This window comes from Mesoplodon bidens (genome assembly GCF_964165515.1).
Source record: "Mesoplodon bidens genome assembly, chromosome: 19".
Lineage (NCBI taxonomy): Eukaryota > Metazoa > Chordata > Mammalia > Artiodactyla > Ziphiidae > Mesoplodon > Mesoplodon bidens.
This window is the reverse complement of record NC_138179.1, coordinates 28,696,784-28,712,369: the sequence shown is the minus strand read 5'-3', so window position 1 is coordinate 28,712,369 and position 15,586 is coordinate 28,696,784.

The window sequence follows — 15,586 nt, the reverse complement described above, 5'->3', positions numbered from 1 at the left end:
TCCAAGCCTGGGCAGCAGCCACGCCGCAGGTCAGAGCACCCACGCAGCCAGCCTCGCCCAGCCGGCCGGGGCACCGCGCAGCCTGGCTAATGAGTAAAGGCTGGGAGGAGGGGCCATCGCCACCCAAGGGACCGGCCCTGCCCCCCGGCCCACGTGCTGCCTGGCCCACTGGCCCCAGACATGACAGAGCGCTGGGCCCCCAGAGTCACCAGGCTGACCCCCGGGGGGTCATCAGCAAAGGCCCAGGAGGAACGGGTGTGGGCGGGCCTGGGGGGCCCTGAGGACTCCCAGGCCCAGATGAAGAGACACAGACTCGCACTCCCGGGTGGCAGAGCCAGGTTCCGGCGGGCAGGTGAGGTGGAGGGGGCGCCCAGGGCCAATTCTAACGAGGGGCCAACTGCTCTCTGGCCCCCAGACGGAGGGCATTCAGTGGACCGGCCTGCAGGGCACACTCATCGTCCGGAGGGCAGGTCCTTGTCTCACAAATGGTGATGGAAACCCACGACGTCTTCCATTTCCCTCTGCGGAGGCTCTCTGTCCCCAGGCTACTCTCGGGATCGCTGCCGGGAGCCTCCTGGGAGCAAGCAGGGCTGTGGGAATTCCTGACCGCCCACCAGCGGGGGAACTGCTCCCTCGGGTTGGGGGCTTCCCAGGCCTCCCAGGTGTTGTCTTTCAAACAACCGCTTACAGCCTTTTCCAGCGAACACCCCACTCTTGTTGCAGTGACTGCAAGTTCAGCCAGTGCCACGTGCAGCGCCTGTGGGCTCTGCCCCCAGTTGTTTTCCAGGATTTCAGCCCAGGGGCGCCGGCACGGAGTGTCAGAGCTGAGCAGCCAACCAGCCCCGCATGTCATCTCGCAGCCGGGTGAGAGCTGTGGGGTCAGCGAGCCCCTCTCCACGGCCCGCCGCGGTCAGGGGCAGCTGTGCAGACCCCCCACTGGACACGATCAGCAGTTCGGCTCTTGGCGACAGGGCCACGGACCCCGGGGCCTCGGGAACCTCTCCCTTGTCAGGTGAGAACTTGTCCCCAAGCCCCTGGTCCAGGGCACAGCGGCCTCCCATCTCCTCCCTCCGGCCAACGTTTGTGTCATTTGTGGTTCCTTAGTGGAAACAGGAGAAACTAACTTGAGGTGGTGTGGAGGGAGTGGGGAGAGGGGTACGTGATCTAGAAGGAAGCTGAGCAGCTAGAATGAGGAAATCTGGGTTTTTAAAGGCAAGCCCACGAGATGATTAAGCTCCAAACACATTCAGCCCCAGAGGGAGATTCTGGAAGACCGGGGCAGAGCCAACCTGTGGTGGCAACAGAGGGGAAAGGGTGGGAAGGAGGGGGGCTGGGGACCACCTGGAGGGGGCCAGGCCGGCTCCCCCAAAGGATGGGATGCTGAACAGATTAAAAAATGGTATCACCTGTATGCCCAAAACTTAAGTGTCTTAAATCAGCCACCACTTATATCACGTGGGTTGCTGGGATCAGCTGGGTAGTGCTTTTACTGCACCTGTGTCTATGTGTCCGTTGTTGCCCCAAGGCTCGCCTGGGTGGAATGGTCCACCGTGGATGCCTGAGGTCAGTGGGCACTCTGCTGGGGCCCCGTCTTCCTTCACGGGACCTCTCTGGGCAGCCTGGCATCTCATGGCGTGGAGCTGGCCCAACGAGGGAACATTCCAGGAGTGCAAGAGGAAGCCGCATCCATGTCAACACCCAGCTGGGAAGTTTCACAGGTCACCTCTGACTGCTGGCCATTGCTAACCGCAGGGCTGGCCCACGCTCACAAGAGGAAGCGGCGTCCACCTCCTGACGGGAGGAGCTGGAGACCCTGCAGCTTCTGGGACCTGCCCCCCTCCTCTGTCCCATCTCTATCCTCTCCCCTCCCGTCCCCCTCCCCATGCCCCGACCCTGAACGAGGGCAGAGCGGTGAGGGGCTCAGGCCTGCTGAGGGCCCTCACAGGGAAGAAGGGCCCAAAGCTACCAGGTCCTGGGAATGGTGGGGGTGGAGAGTCACTGCAAGCCCCCAACACACACTGGGGTCAGAGAGGCTTGCAACAAAGGAGAGGGAGCCTCCCTTGGAGCTGGTTCCGGTGCCCAGCAGCCTCATTGCGCCATGAGGCACTGGAGCGTGCCCCGAAGGGCTCAGTGACTCAGTAAGGAAGCACGTGTGGAACTGGAACAGAAGCCACTGGCCTGGACAAATTGGGTGGCCTAGCAACCTCGGGGGTGTGGGGCGGGCCTCAGGCTCCCCTGTTGCCACAGACCCGCTGCAGCAAATGCCAGCACAGAGCCATCCAAGGAGGACGCCATCTCTGGCTGCAACTCCTGCAGCACCAAGAGGTCAAGTCCCCCTGGGGGTAGGCCTGGCCTGTGGGCCCTGCCCTCAGGTAACTGACAGCCCAGGGACCTGCCAGGAACAGCTGGGGCCGGGCCCCTGCAAACCTTTCCTCACTTGGTTACACTTCACCAGGCCCAAAGGCGTTGCATTTGCCCTTTGGTTGCCCTGAGCCCTGCACCCCCAGGCCAGGGGGCCAATGTTCCTCTCTGACCCCTCCTCCCTGCCCTGTGACTGCCAAGCACCTAGCTCTCCACTGGGGAGTGAGGGACTCTGGCCTGGTCCCTCACCTCCCCATACATCATCAGGGCAAAGGACAGCTGGGCAGGACCAACACCTGCAAAATGCCCAAGGCCACCCCTGAGCCCCCAACCCCCCCAGATCTGGCAACCGCTTCCCTCTCTACCTCCGCCCAACCCGTTTCCTCCATCCCTCACCCCTCCCTCCTCTAGCCAGACTTCACTAGGCACCTTCACCACAGAAACGCCTGGGCTCAGGCCCTGGTGGGACGTCAAGGTGGGCAAGGGTTGGGGATGGCCAAGCCTCAACAGTGACTGGAGGTCCTCATGGGGGACCTGCCAAGTTCAAGGGCTCCCAAAGCCCAAAAGATGGGGGGGGGCATTTCCAGCCAGGGAGAAGTTTACAAGAATGAAAATGAATACTATTCAGTGCTAAAAAGAAATGGGCTATCAAGCCTTGAAAAGACATGGAGGGCCTTGCTGACCCTGAAGGGACTACCCCTCCAGGGCCAGCTCATTCCCAGAGATACGAACAACTCTGCCTGCAAACAAGAGCAAACAACTCTGCACCTTTCACAGCAAACCAGCCACCATGTCCCTCAGGGGTCTGGGCCACCATCCAGCTGCCTTAATCACCCCAGAGCAGGTACCAGACACCTCGGCACAGTCGTAGGCCTCAGAGCCAGCCGAGGTTATTCAAACGAGCCGATCTGAAGCCTGTTTGCCCTGCCTCAGCCGTTTACTCCCCAGAAAGTACGAGAAAGGCTCTTGTCCACGTTTCCCCTCCTGACTGACCTTGGTGCTTCCCCCAGTGGCCTGTATGTCATGTCCCCACCTCTTGGGAACTGTGAGCAGTCGTCTCCTGATCTACTGGCTCTGCCATCCCTGAATAATAATAAAACCTACATTTTAAAACAGTCTAGAAAAAGGGGAGGAAAACCTTCGTTACTCAGACACCCAAAGCCTGTGACAACCAGAGGTCTGGGCAGCCTTCCTGCCCCAGGGGTGCTGCTATGAGACAGCCTAGGTTGTGTTCTCAGCCCATCCATCCAAAGACACCCTCACGAGGGGAGCGCTAGGCAGGAGGTGGAAGGGGGACCGCAGTGTGTAGCACTGTGGGAGGTACACCCTCCAAAAAAAAAGCATCATAGGTAGGGGCAGGATCAAGATCGAGGTGATGGAACAAATTAGAAAATGTAGGCTTTGTGTATTGTACTGGTACAGGAAATCAGATCCATAGTGTATATGCATCAGTCGGCTCAGCTGTGTTCCCCTGGCTTTCCTACATGACTACAAAATGGCTGCAGCAGCCCGGAGCATCTCATTCCCTTCCCCTCACCACCACCTGTGACAACATCCATATTCAAATCTCTGTCTCAAGCCACTTTTGGGCTCAAGATAACTTTCCCAGAAGTTCCCCAACTAGCTTCCTCTAGTATCACACACACTCATGCTTAAGCTCATCTCCAGGGGATGGGGATACCAAATTCGGGGTTAAACCAGCAGTTCTAACCCTTGACTGAATTTTAGAATCACCTGGGGGCTTACCTGCTGGTCCAGTGGTTAAGACTCTGTGCTTCCAATGCAGAGGTCGTGGGTTCGATCCCTGGTCAGGGAACTAAGATCTCACATGCTGTGTGGCACAGCCAAAAAAAAAAAAAAAAAATCACCTTGGAAGCTTTTTAAAAAAATATCACTACCCAGGTCCCACCACAGATGTTCTAAATTAAGGCCCAGGCAGCAATTTCTTTTCCTTTTTTCTTTAACTTCTTATTGAAGTATAACATTCGTACAGAACAGCATACATATAAGTGAACAGCTCCACGAGTTTTCATAAATTAAATGCACCTGAGTAACCAGCAGCCAGCTCAAGAAACAGATTTTTACTTCAGTAGCCTCCTCTAAGGCCCCTGGCATCGTGTTCAGTCACTATTCCCACCGAGGATAATCACTCTCTTGATTTTTAGCACCAGGAAATTCCTCTGCCGGGCATTCTTAGACCCACCCAGGTAACTTCCCCGAGTGCAGCTTGGGCTGAGAACCACTGGGCTGACACCTCCACCCACCTTCCCAGCACATTGCTGCCCTAGCCCACCCCAACTAATTCCCTTGGCAAAGATGAAGGCCTTGGGAGGCGCCAAGCTCACCATTACTTCTTTTTTTTTTTTTTTGCGGTACGCGGGCCTCTCACTGTTGTGGCCTCTCCTGTTGCGGAGCACAGGCTCCAGACGCGCAGGCCCAGCGGCCATGGCTCACGGGCCCAGCCGCTCCCATGTGGGATCTTCCCGGACCGGGGCACGAACCCACGTCCCCTGCATCGGCAGGCGGACTCTCAACCACTGTGCCACCAGTGAAGCCCTCACCATTACTTCTTAAATCAATAGATGCAAGTCCCGAGGCCATCTTTCCTAGGCCTGCCCCATGTGGCAGGGGCCTCCTGAGCCCGGCCTACTGTTGCTTCTCCCCACTGACCCTAGTTGTCCCTGAGATGACCCTTCCAGAAACTGCTGGGGCTGTCGGGGCTCAGTGACCTGCTACTGTTCGCCCCCCCACACCCTGGCCAACCCCCATCCCGAACCGGAGGGTTTGGAAAGCACCCAGTGGGCTGGGAGAGCCCAGCGCCCAGGAAGGCTTATGCTGGGGGAGCACACGGTCAGGGGGCAGCTGCTTACCTGCCGGGGGAGCCCTCGGAGACGCCTCAGCCTTGACAGCCGCCGTATGTCCAGCCCCCGCAGATGCCATCCAGGGAGCCACAGTGAGGGCTTGGGCGCCCAGCTGCAGGAAACCCTCCCCAGCACGAACCCCGAGCTCAGGCCACTGTTGTCAGCAGGCACGGAGCAGCTGGCCTCAAACGAGGGGCTTTACTGAGGTCAAGGCAGGCCGAGCCCACGCACCGCCTCGAGGGCCAGCACGGGATCCACGCCGGAGCGGAAACAGGAAGCCGAGCCCGAGCTTTAGACGGCTCACGTGGGAGCAACCGCCTCCATCTAAAATGAGCCTTAATTCAGACCAGCCTTGAGTGCAGCCGGCGCAGATTACCGAGGCCCGAGCGCCCTGAGGGGAAAGCCGATCAGGCGGCAGGCAAGGTAGCACGAGGTACATGCGTGGCGTACCAGGTCCTGCGGCCCCCGCCCACCGTGCCCGGCGTGGGGCGTGGGGCGGGGGGCGGGGGGGGTGGTGGTGGTCCACATGCCACGTGACCACCTCTCCGCCACAGTTTATTGGCGGCTAAGGCAAGGCTGGGCCAACCAGATTCTCTCCCGGGACTTCGGGGGTGGGCATGGAGCTGGGTCCGAGATAAGGCGGGGCTGGAGGCGCAGCTCTGTGCAGACTTGGCTAGGCCCTGGCAAGGCTGGAGGGAATCCTGCATTAAACAGGGTGCTGGGGGCCTGGAGCAGTGGAGGCATACATGTGGGAGGCGAAGAGAAGGGCAGCCCCAGTGAGGGGCAGAGATGGGAGACCCTGTGCCCCGCTGGGGAGGGGGCCACCATTTCATTCATTCATTCATTCATTCATTCACTCATTTGGTTTTTTCAATGTCTTCTATGTCCGGTCCCTTTGTGGCCTTGCTGTTCCTTTTCCTACGAGACGATGCCCCATCGTTCCAGCCTCACGTTTTACTGGAGATGATGTGAGTGGAGGTCGGTTCCTTGCAACCTCCTGACCCCTGCACCTGCCACTCTCTCCCCACCCCAGCCTCCTGTCTTCATAGTGACCCCACTGAGCAAACCCCTGCCTTACTTACTGTCCTTCACGTGGTCTTGCTAGGGAGACAGACCTCCTAGCATGAAGGGTCAAGGATGCTCCCAGACCACGGAGCAAGCCCCTCCCTGACCCATCAGATCCTAGCCAGCCTGGGAGGCAAGAGGACACCCCTCCCCCACTTTCTGTCACACCTGCACCCCTTTAATGAGGCGGTTTGTTGAACCCAACTGTTTGCTCAGGGGAGTGTTAAGTTAAATAAACGAGGAGGCCTACATAAGCAAATCAGCACATAAGCCTGTAAATGCCTCAACGCCAGGAGGTCAAAGCCTAAGGACAACCAATCACAAACAGCCAACCAAGAGTAGTCAAATTCTTAGAATGGTTGCTAGGGGCTTGAGCATAAGGTGGAATGGGGAGTTGCTATTTGAGTCAGTGTAGAAATTCAGTTTTGCAAGATGAAAAGAGTTCTAGAGATGGGTAACAGTCATGTCTGCACAACGATATGAATATATTTAATACCATTAAACTACACCATGCACAAAAATAAATTCAAGATGGATTAAAGACTTAAATGTAAGAACTGAAACCACAACCAAAAAAAAAGACAAAACTTCTTGAAGAAAACATAGGCAGTAAGCTCTTTGACACTGATCTTAGTAATTTTTTTTTGCATATGTCTCCTCAGGCAAGGAAACAAAACCAAAAATAAACAAATGGGACTACATCAAACTAAAGAGCTTTTCCACAGTGAAGGGAAGTATCATCTACTGAATGGGAGAAGATATCTGCAAGCAATCTATCTGATAAGGGGTTAATACCCAGAATATACAAAGAACTCATACAACTCAACATCAAAAACCCAAAACAACCTGATTTTAAAAAATGGGCAAAGGATCTGAATAGACATTTTTGCAAAGAAGACATACAGATGGCCAAGAGGCACATGAAAAGATGCTCAACATCACTAATCATCAGGGAAATGAAAATCAAAACCACAATGAGATATCACCTCACACCTGCCAGAATGGCTATTAGCAAAATACAACAAGTACTGGCAAGGGTGAAGAGAAAAGGGAACACTCGTGCACTGTTGGTGGGAATGTAAATTGGTGCATCCACTATGGAGAACAGTTTGGAGACTCCTCACAAAATTAAAAACAGAACTATCACATGAGCCAACAATTAACATACGGGTATTTTTCTGAAGAAAACAAAAACACTAATTCGAAAAGATATGTACACCCCTGTGTTCACTGCAGCATTATTTACAATAGCCAAGATATGGAAGCAACCTAAATGCCCAGAGATAAAGAAAATGTGTATATATTTATGAAATGGAATATTGCTCAGCCATAAAAAGAATGAAATCTTGCCATTTGCAACAACATGGATGGACCTAGAGGGTATTATGCTAAGTGAAATCTAAAAAACAAAACAAACAAACATAACAAAACAGAGTTATAGATACAAAACAAACAGGTAGTTGTCAGAGGGTGGGTGGTGAAGGGAGGAAAGAAATAGGTGAGGGAGATTAAGAAGTACAAACTTCCAGTTGTAAAATAAATGAGTCACGGGTATTAAGTGTACAGTGTGGAGAATACAGTCAATAACTATGTCATATCTTTGCCTAGTGACATATCGTAACTAGACTTACCGTGGTGTTTGAAATGTATAGAAATATCAAATCACTATTTTGTGCACAGGAACTAACATAATGTTGTAGATTAATTATACTTCAGAAACAAAATAACAAACTCATAGAAAGAGATCAGATTTGTGGTTAACAGAGGCAATGGGTTGGGGGAGGGAGTGGGAAGGTTGAGGGCAGTCAAACTTCCAGTTATAAGGTAAACAACTGTTAGGGATGTAAGGTACAACATGATAAATAAAACTAACACTGCTGTATATTATATATGAAAGTGATTAAGAGAGTAAATCCTAAGAGTTCTCATCACAAGGAAAATATTTTTTTCTATTTCTTTAATTTTGTATCTGTATGAGATGACGGATGTTCACTAAACTTACTGTGATAATCATTTCATGATGTGTGTAAGTCAAATCATTATGCTGTACTCAAACAAACAGTGCTGTATGTCAATTAAATCAATAAAACTGGAAGAAAAATAAAATAGAATTACAAAGAAAAAAAAAAAACAGCCAACCAGAAAGTGAAGGCAATCCAAGTGTCCATTGAGGGATAAACAAAATGTGATCTATTCATTCAATGGACTATTACTCATCCTTAAAAAGGAAGGAAATCCTGACAGATGCCACACAACACATCAACAGTACGAACACTGAGGACATGATTCTAAGTGAAATCAGTCAGTCACCAAAAGACACACACTGATGAGGTATCATATGAGGTCCCTGGGTCGCCAAATTCATAGAGACAGAAAGTAGAATTGTGGTTGCCAAGGGCTGGAGGAGGGGCAGGGGAGGTTATTGTTTAATGAGTATAGAGTTTCAGTTTTGCAAGATGAAAAGAGTTCTGGGGATTCGTTGCATGACAGTGTAAATATACTTAACACCACTGAGCTGTATACACTCTGAAATGTTTAAGATGTTTAACTTTAGATTATGTGCATTTTACCACAATTGAAAAAAAATTTTTTTAAGATTTTTTTTTAAATTATTTTTTAAATTTATTTTTGGCTGCATCGGGTCTCAGCTGCGGCATGCGGGATCTTCGTCGCGGCCCACGGGCTTCTCTCTCTAGTTGTGGCGCGCGGGCTCCACAGTGCATGAGCTCTGTAGTTTGCGGCACGTGGGCCTAGTTGAGGCGTGTGAGCTCAGTAGTTGTGGCACATGGACTTAGTTGCCCACACTACATGGGATCTTAGTTCCCTGACCAGGGATCTAACCCACGTCCCCTTCATTGTGAGGTGGATTCTCTACCACTGGACCACCAGGGAAGTCCCTACCACAATTCAAAATTTAAAAAAAAATTTTTTTTAAACCTCACAGAAAGTACTGACACAAGAAGTAACTGAGCTAACATATATGGAAGTGCCTGGAACATCGTAGGCATTTAATAGACGTTAGAGTCCTTTTTCTTTCTTTCTTCGTTAAACTCTGTCCTTGATTCCTGATGTTCTAAAGGTATGCACCAGATGAGACTAACTTATTAGGGGCCCAGAATTTACCTTTAGGTCAATGAACACTGCACAAATCCTTGAGATTCTTTTCTTAAGGTTAAATAATCTGCATAACAGATTTTGTTGCATAACAAATATTTTTGAAGAAGGAGGAGAAAGAGAAGGAGGAGGAGGAGAAAAGGATTCAAGAGAAAAATGAGCTTGGCTCACAGGATTTTCATCTGTAGAGATTTCCTGCAGAACGTGTGTTGAGTTTAGGAGGGTGTGTAGAGGTGTCTCTCGATTATGTGCTAATTGGACCAGCAGCATTAGACACATCATCACATTTGATCTTGTCCCAACCTTTTCAGGTAGATATGCTTATCTCCAATTTACAAATGAGAGAACCAAAGCTCAGGGAAATACAGAGCTTGCCCAAATAAAGTGGCGGGGCCAGAATATGAGGCTGCGTCTGTCTCATCTCAAAGCACACTTTCTTTCTGCTCCATCTGGGATGGCAAGTTTTCCTCCAGCCTGTCAGCTCTGCATGGATGTTACCTTGCACTGCTGTGCTGTGCACCTCAGACAGTTCAGTAGACGAGTTCTGCGATCAACTCATAATGTCTGCCATGGGCGTTGTGTAGAGGAGACACTGTACCTGTGCTATGCAACTGCCTCTCCAGCCTGTATCACACTGAGCACAGGTTTGGAGCAGAAAGAGGAAGAGAACTTTTCTCTGTGTGTCTAGCAACTGTTGGCCTGTTCTCTGAAGAAGAACTCGGTGTTGAAATGCTCGTCCTGCCAGGGTATCTAGTCAGGCTTGGTCTCCTCTCCTCTCTCCCTCTGCCTTCCCGAGAGAGAGGACGGGTCATTCCAGTTTCTACCAGCCCCCGACCCTGTAAACACCTACCAGGCAGACAGGCTTCGGGGAACAGAGAGCTGTTGTCTTTCTCCAGCAAAACAGCTACCAGCATGAACATTTATTTCCCGGAAGGTCACACTAGTACGTCTGGCTCTGGCTCAAAGGAAAGCTGTTCTGTGAATGCGGCGCCCTGGCACCAGGCCCGGGCAGCATTCCCTGGGCGGGAAAGCTTGGCACCTGCAGGGTCTCGTTGTCATGTGAGGGAACAGAAGGTGTGAGTTTTCTCCCCATCTTTCGACCTAAAAGCTTGGGTCAAACCAGAGAGGTGAGAACATCTTCTCACCGACCCCGGTCCTCCCTCCCCACCCAGCCCTCTACCCTCCTGCTTCTAAAACGCTGCAGCCAGTCGTCGGGGTTGACAGCAGCCTGGAAGGAGTACCTGGCAGGTGGAGGCTGCCCTCCCAGCAGAGAGCTTCAGTCCCAGGTGGGGAACCCGAGGCCTTGGGCTCAGCCCCACGGTGAGAGCCGCTTGGACCTGCCCCCGAGGGCACGCGGCTTTCCTGAGGTGCTCCCATCCTGGGTTTCCCGGGAGGGAGTGGGCTTACTGGGTAGCCCCAGAGCTGTCTGTCCTGCCGGGCCTGGCTCTGAGCCTGGACAGCGGCTTTGCCTGTAGCCGCCTGCACGAGCCATCTCTGTTGCCGTTAGGAATTAAGCAGCTGAGGCCACACCTGCTTGGTATTTTCAAAATTTCTTAGAAACAAAATAAATATGCAGCTTATATAACACTCCTGCCTGGAAAGTCAATGGTTGCTGGCGTGGGGGCAGCATGTCCGGGGAGGCTGGTGCTGAGGAGGGCCTTGGTCAGCCCTGGCCGTTGCTGGGCCACCCTCTCAAGAACATTTGCTCTAAACTTTCTAAAGCAAAACCTCTCCACCGAGGAGTGACCTCCGAGCCCATTGCAGAGTGAGGCTTGGAGAACCACCGAGGCAGCAGGAGGAGGTCTCAGCAGTGGTGACGAACATGAACCAGGCCCTGGTACAGCTCTGTGTCAACTGCTTCCCCTGCGTTATCTCATCGCATCCTCACACCAACCCCTGGACGTAAGCATTGAAATTAGAACCACTAGGCGATCAAGAAGCCGTAGGTCAGCTGGCCCTCAGCATCCATTACCCTTCTTGCCGGCAGCTTCTGTGTTGCTAAAAACCACCTTTCCCAGACTCTCTTGCAGCCACGGCTCTCAGTGAGAATTCAGTTCTGTCCTGACATACAAGATTGGCAACTTGGCTTGGTAAGCAAGTGCATGGACGCCTGGGGGTTTCTGCCGCGGCCGTCATGTGTCCCATCACCACCGTGGTTGGGGTCAAGAGCAGTTATGGTGGCAGTGCCACCTCCCAGCCCATGGCAGTGAGTTCAGAGGTGGGTCTCATTCCCCAGGTGGAGGAGTAACTCTGCAGGAGTGTCCTTCCCGTGTGTCCTGGGAGCCGTTCCTGGAGGCCTTGCCCAGCGCCTGCTCCTCCAGCCCTTCCTGTGTTTTTGTAGAGACCTAATTCCCTTTATCTATCATCTATCTATCTATCATCTAGCTGTGCCACGCCGCTTGTGAGATCTTAGTTCCCCGACCAGGGATTGAACCCGCGCCCTCAGCAATGAAAGCGCTGAGCCCTAACCACTGGACCGCCAGGGAGTTCCCCCTGATTCCCTTTATTTAATCTCTCTCTGTTGAAAACACCTGCAGTGGAGTCCGTGTCCTGTTCTCAACCTGGCTGACACAGTCCCAGAGCAGATCTGCGGCAAGTCGTGTCTCTCCTGCTGGTTCGGAGCACAGAACACGGGGTCAGCCGTGGCCGAAGGGAGCAGCTGGTGTGTTCAGGGCTTTAGAATCAGGAGGCCCAGCTGGCAGTTGCTTCAGGGCTAGGGAGGGGAGCCCAGGAGGAAGGACTTGCCAGAAAGCATGAGCAGGCATCTCAGGTAGGAGAACAAGCAGCCCTGCTGGGAAGACGCTGGGACAAGGAGAGACCAGGAGGAAGAGGAGGAGAGATGGACACCAGCCGGGGAGGGGAGGAGGGTAGAGTCTGTCCCAGACAAAGTGGTTGATTCCTTCCATCCAATAAGATGCTTTCAAATGTAAATAACTGAAAACACACTTCAAATGTTTTTTTTTTTTTTTAAAAGGACATCTTATCATCACGTATAACAAAGACTCCAAAGACAGGGCAGGGTCAAGTTGCTTCCATCTTTCTGAGCCCCCATTCTTAGCAGGTCTACTCAGCCTCGAGGAGGCTGTCCTCATGGTCACAGATGGCTGCACTATTCCAGGTGTCACATCCAGACACACCAACTTCTAAGAAGAGGACGCATCCCTTCTGCTGCTTCTGTTTTCATCAGGGAGGAACCTCTCCCAGAATCCACCCCCAATAGACCTCCCCTCACACCCTACTGCCCACAGCTGGGTGGCGTGCCCACCCTCATCTAGTCACTGTCTGGGAAAGCACACTTCAGTACTGGCTTCTGCCAGGGGTGCTCAACCCTGGGCAGAACATTAGAATCACTTACAGAACTTAAAAAACATATATATACATATATATAATATGTATATATTAATGCCCAGTTTCCATCCCGGAACGTAGACTAACTCAGGACCCTTGCTAACAACATGTCAATGTAGGTCCATCGACTGTAACAAGCCCACCACTCTGGCATGGGTCGCTGCTGGTGTGCGAGGCCGTGCTGGGTGGGAGCAGGGGGCATACGGGAAATCTCTGTACTTTCTGCCCAATTTTGCTGTGAACCTAAAACTGCTCTAAAAAATAAAGTCTATATAAAACTTGTTTTTAGGGCCTCCCTGGTGGCGCAGTGGTTGAGAGTCCGCCTGCCGATGCAGGGGATACGGGTTCGTGCCCCGGTCTGGGAGGATCCCATATGCCGCGGAGCGGCTGGGCCCGTGAGCCATGGCCTCTGGGCCTGCGCGTCCAGAGCCTGTGCTCCGCAACGGGAGAGGCCACAACAGTGAGAGGCCCGCATACCGCAAAAAGAAAAAAAAAAAAAAAAAAAAAACTTGTTTTTAAAGCTCAGGATCCTAGGCATTAGTATCTTTTTAGAAGTTCCTAAAATTATTATACTATTCCAGCATGCCACCAGGGTTGAACGATTGGTTTAGACTATTTGAGATTTCTCTCCAAGCTGGGGACAAAGTGACCTTTCTTAGAGGCGAGTATCTGAACGAAATGGGGATTACTGTTATGGAGCGGGGAGGGGATGCAGTTGGCACAGACCACGAGGCACCTGCTACCCTCACCAAGGTCTACAGCGCGGTCAGTCCAAGCCATCAGGGTGACTCCGGAGACATTCAGGGAAAGGAGGAGAGTCAGAGAAGGGCCATCCTGCTGTTGCCCGAGGGTGATGCTGGCCCACAGGAGTGGGAGATGGTACATTTCCCCACTGTTCAACCCTGGCCAGAGGCTGCGGGCGGAGTCCGGGCAGTGGGGTGCAGGGAGCGGGGAGGCTGGGATGGGGGGGACGGGAGTCACTGCGGGTCGGGGTGACTCTCGGGTGCCGTGGCCTACCTTCCCTCAGTCAGTTCCTCGAATCGGCCCCTCTCACTGCGGGCAGATCCTCCATCATCGGAGCGGCACTGCCTTCCTGCCCGGGACTTTTCCCGTCTGTTTTTTCCCGTGTCTAGCATCTGTGTCCGTGTTGCTGCCCGATGGCGACGGTCCTCTGCGGTTCCCAGCACCCTTTCAGCTGGCAGGGGTGGGGTACAAGACGGGATATGAGGGCGGCAACCCGTGAGCGACCCTCCCCCTCCCCCTCCCCTGCCTCAGTGAACCCCCAAGGCCTGCCCTGAGCCGGGGGGCCTCCATTAGCAGGGGGCTTCGAGGAGCAGAGCCCGGCCAACCTCCTGTCGGGTTACCCACAGCTGTCCTGGGGTCAGCCCGTTGCTGCAGCAGCACCCAGCCTTTCCTAAGTCACCCCAATCGAACATGGCTCCTCGAGAGCACAGACCCTATCACCCTGTCACAGCACCCGGGACAGTCCACTCAAAAAATATTGGCTGAACGAACAAACGAGTGGGGGAAACCTTCCCTTCTGTTCTGTAACGACAACAAAAGAAGAGACTGTGACCACAACAGATGGTTTGCTTGTTTTATGTCTGAGAATCTAAACACTAGAAGCACCACACAGTGGAAACAAAGGATGCTGTGCTAAGCTTGTGGCTACATGGCTGAGAATCGGGAAGTCACATCGGGAAGTCACGGGTGCCCTCTGTGTCCTCTGCCCAGCATGACGGGGGATTGTGAGGAGTAACCCGGAATGTTACCTGCTCTCGCTGGTGACCCGCGAGTGGGGATGGTTCTCAGCCATTTATGTTTTGGACAATGGCAGTTGTTTGGAAAGAATGAATCAGTCGTGCAAATATTTTTTCAGCCCATTCCTTAGTCCAGGAAAAAACAGTAGAAAGAGAAAACAGTAGATGGGATCACCGGGTGGAGGAAAGATCAAGGGGTTTTTCCATTGTTTTCTTTTGAGTCAAATCTAGTTTGGAAATAGGATTAGTCCAGAACAGGTCAGGTCTGGGACATCACAGTGAAACGGCTTAGATCGTTATGTCTTGTTGTAAAGGTAGTAAGTGGGAAGAAGAGGAGGAGGAAAGAGAAAGAGAGATGATGGTGATTTTTCCGGAAGGTCCTGATCTTCCCTCTGGAACAAGGCAGATCAAGTGTTTGGAAACCCCGAGCCGTCTCCTCCCCAAGCTGAGCGTTTCCAGCTCTCTCGACACCTCCTCAAGCAAGGGTTTTGAGGAGACCCTCAAGTGCCACTGCAGGTGACACTTCTGTGGTGTCAGGAAGGAGCAGATGCTCCAGAGACGCGGCCCTGGTGAGTGGCGCAGAGACCCCAGGCGACACTGCTTCCCTCTCCTGGTTTCCTCATCTGCCCACCAGCACGCAGGGCTGCTGGTGGGTAGGGATGGAGGAGAGAGGGGCGGGTCTTTTGAGACTCCCTCCCCCACACCCAGCCCAGCGGTGGCGGTGGCGGGGCACACCTTTGAGCAGGATGTGGTCTTTGCTGTTAATACAGCTTAAACCATCAGGAGCTCAGGGCCAGGGCCAGAGACTTTAATGTGGGAGGAGAATCCGGGGAGGTGGGAGAACAGAAGTGTGGGGTCCCGGGACCCCAGAGTTGAGGGGGAGGGTGTTGGAAGGAGGGGTGGCCAGGCAGGGCCTGGGGAGGCTGCGGCCACGACGGTGGGCCTGCCTACACGGGTCGGAGCCCGGATGGATGGGAGCGGTTTCTGCAGAGAGCAGGGGACGGATGGGCTTGGCCGGACAGGTGGGCAGGAGGAAGGAGGGCAGGGAAATGAGGTTGTAACTGCAGGGGCAGCAGG